The sequence below is a fragment of the Echinops telfairi genome, unplaced genomic scaffold (genome assembly GCF_000313985.2).
Source record: "Echinops telfairi isolate 266 unplaced genomic scaffold, ASM31398v2 ScPeMD7_5;HRSCAF=22, whole genome shotgun sequence".
NCBI classification, from domain to species: domain Eukaryota; kingdom Metazoa; phylum Chordata; class Mammalia; order Afrosoricida; family Tenrecidae; genus Echinops; species Echinops telfairi.
Genome location: NW_022103901.1, coordinates 32,974,039 through 32,977,847, shown reverse-complemented (window position 1 = coordinate 32,977,847; position 3,809 = coordinate 32,974,039).

Below are 3,809 nucleotides of genomic sequence, written 5' to 3'. Positions count from 1 at the left end.
GCCCGGAGGCGGGGCGGCCACGAGGGTCCCCGCCACCGCTGGCCCCCGAAGGAGTCCTGGCCGCCCCTCGGGCGTCCCTAGACCGCGTCCGACACGGGCACTCGGTCCGTCCCAGAGCAGCTGCCCCATCACACCGGCTCCGGAGTTGCAACTTCCAAGTTTCTCTGGCTGTTTCTTGCAGGGGTGCGGTGGGGGTGGAGGGGTGGCTGTATAGTGACTACTTTGAAGACTACTGGCGTTTTGTTTCGTTTTGGGGGGCTACTCCACCATCCCGTTCTTCAGAAATTCCCCAACTTCCCTTGGCGAGATGTTGTCACAAAAGTTGCTGTGATGGGTTTCATTTCACCCAGAGAAACTTTGAAAGTTCACCGCAGATTTGCTACCGAGCCCCCCCAGGGCCTCCACTGGTGCTTACCTGGGTTTCACAGCCGAGCCCCCACCCCACCCCGGGCCAGGCGGTTCCGTCCCGGAATCTTGTCGAAAGGACACCCTCCCTAAAAATGCCTGCAGAATTTGAAGTGAATGCTCATTCTCCGAACACCACGCCCCCCTCCCCGTATTAAACAGCATCTGCAAACTTTCTTAGGTAATCTTCGCCCTTGCCTAAGAAAAGTAGGGTCTTGCTTTGCTTCCCGGGCAGAGGGACCGTGCTGGGAGGCTGGATCTGGGTAGCTGTGTGAGCCGGGACCGCATTTCCTCTTCGCGATTCCGCAGTGAAAACTTGGGTGCCGCTGCTGCCAGCGCTTTCAGCCCCCAGCACTGGCTTGCAGTCGCAACTGCCTCTGAAACACCCGGCCGTAATGAATGGGCCCAAATTGAATTAGGTGGCTGCTGCAGTGCCTTCAGATTCGCACCAGACGCAGCTGTTCAACTTGTGGAAATAGGCGTGTGGCTGTCCATTTAGCGGAGACCAGCATCTCCTCCTGCCACTGCGACCAAGCAGGCATCTTGTGGCTTTGGTTTGAAAGAGGCATGTCATACAAATGTAGACATGGGTGAAGCAAAAGAAGGAAAAAGGTTTTTACGTATTTTTCAAGTAGTCAAAAATAGATTGCTCGGTAGTGGAGTGGGATAAATGAGGCTCGATAGTGTAAGAGAGGTAACTCATTTCCCCCCACCCCTTTTTAAAACATTTATTTTCAACCCGGGAAAAGAGTTGAGCTTAACTTGGTTTGCAAAGTCAGTGGAGCTCAAGTGAACATTTCAGAAGCACCCACAGTTTTACATGCCTTCTGGCTGCAGGAGAGATCGTATTTGCTTGATTCCACCTTGCAGGATTAGAGGGAAACGTGTTTTTTGCTGTATGAAATGTAGACACGACTGGGAAAGTTCCGCTTTGAAGTTTGTTCCCCCAAACCCAGTGACGGCTGAGTAGCTTTGCTGTGTTAGAGTGGAGTTACTGCTGGTTTGTTATTTATATAAGGGGACCGGTGAGCCAGAGGAGACTAGCAAAAAGGGGGTGTCCTGCTATTTCATTCAGCCGCTTCCAAGATGGACCCCAGACGTGGCCTTTGGGGGCAGCTCTGTTATTTGTGGAGCAACTGATCACTGAATGTGCTACTTATCATAACAAGGTGTATCAGGAAGGGATTCCCTCCCGCTCTTGGCATGTCCTCTTCCTTGCCTTTAAAAAAAAATACCCTGTAAGGAACAAACAGGAGCCCGTGTACTTTTCCAAACAAGGAACAAAAGATTCCGTTGCAAATGGCTCCATTTTAAATAATCCATGCCCACATTGAGCTTTAGTCACATTCATTGTCATCACGCTTTCACGAAGTGTGTGTGTGTGTGTGTGTGTGTGTGTGTGTGTGTGTAGGGCGGGAAGGGACCTAGGAGGAGGGACTCATTATCACAATTATGGAATCAGGCACAGCCATCCCATCTAAGACTCCGAGTGTCCAAGGACTGTGGCCAGGGTCCTGGGAGAAGTCGCCCAGAGAGACTCAGCCTTATTTCACAGGCACCCAGGAGAAAGCCTCGTAGGTGAAGGCACTGTGGCCCCAGAAATAGGGAGATGGTAGGTGAGCCCCAGGCTGGCTCACTCTATTGTTGGTCTAGGTCAGCTGTGGTTCTCAACCAGTGGGTCACAACCCTTTTCGGGGTTTAACGACCCTTTCACAGGGGTCGCCGATTCATAACAGTAGCAAAATGACAGTGATAAAGTAGCAATGAAAATAATTTTATGGTTGGAGGGGTCACCACAACATGTGGAACTGTATTAAAGGGTGTAGGCCTTAGGAAGGTTGAGAACCACTGGTCTAGGGACTGGCCTAGGCAGAGCCCCAAATAGTACCCCTGGGGACTTCCTAGTCAGGTCCTGCCCACAAGGGTGCTTGCATTTGGGGCTGGGACTGAGGGGAAAGGGGTGTCATAAGGAGGGGGACAAGAGGAAAGAGGAGGGACATAACTTGTCACCCCAGTGAAGCCCCAGCCTTTGATGGCACCAGCTCTTGTCAAAGTGACAGCATTCTCTAGTTTTACACAAAAGACTTCTGCCCTTGCTCACACATGTGGCCTGCCTTTACTCGCTCCTCCCAAAGCAGAAGTGGCCACTTGATGTGTGTGCTTCAGAAATGTCCTTTAACTCCTTCGCTCCTGGGCCTTTCAGCAGAGTGGTTTGGTATTAAAAGTGGAGGGGAAATCAGTGTCCATGCCATCAGAGACCGACTGTGTGTGGGAGGTGGGGGGTTGGGGGAGGTCAGCTTTATGGAGACAAAATTGACATCTAACAAACATGTTTTTAAGGTCAGCATTCTGGAGATTGAACACAAGTATATTTCATCATAAGTCCTGATGGCAAAATGGTTACTTGTGGGGCTGTTAACTGTAAGGTCAGCAGTTCAAAACCAGCTTCTCTGAGGGAGAAAGATGAGGCTTTCTATTCCCATTAAGAGTTACAATCTAAAAACAAACAAAGGAGTTACAACGTAGGAGTCCTTTAGGGTTGCTTCTATGAGTCAATCAATTTGATGGCAGTGAGTTTGTAGGTCTTTGTATATTTCCTCAGTGCTGTAGGTGTCTGTGTCCCCAAGAAATGATAGCATTTTTTCCTAAGGAGCAGCCCTTGATAAGGCAGCAGGGTGGCTAGGCTAGGGAAAGTTGGTGGCCCACTAAGACACTTGTCTCAGAATTGTGGATCTTTTACCTCCTATGTCTGCATGTGCTCCTATCAGAGTGGTTTTTGAGATACCTTCTCATTTTGGTAGGAGCCTTGATGCTGTAGTGGGGTATGCATTGGGCTGTTAATGGCAAGATCAGCGGTTCAAGGCTTTCTAGTCTGTAAAGAATTACAGTCTTGGAAACCCACAGAAGCAGTTTTACTGTCTTACAGGGTCACTATGAATTGGAATCAACTAGATGGCAGTGCGTTTTCTCATTCTGAGGCTCCCAATTTTTTTAGCGCTAGGAGTAGGTACAATTTTTGCCATGCTGTGCAAGGAATCGGACTTGAGAGACGTGACTTGTCCAAATCAACATAGAATCCAATTCAGAACCTGAGCCTAGACCGCTTACCAATGGAAAACAAACAAACTTAAAACTGAGATTGGAATTGGTTCCAGAACAGAGTAGAACTGCCCCTGGGGGCTTCCAACTACCTCATCTTCACCCCTCAAACACCCCCCCCCCCAGCCGCTGTCTGGTAGGTTTAACAGCTGAGTGCTTAATTGCTGTGCCACTAGGGCTTGCCTTTTACCCCAAACTGTTTGAGTATTTATTTTGCCAGTCTACCTCTGCAACCTTGAATTTGCTTGAAAGACTGACCTGGGAAGACTTGTCAACTTTCTCTAACACAATTGCGAAGAAGGGAA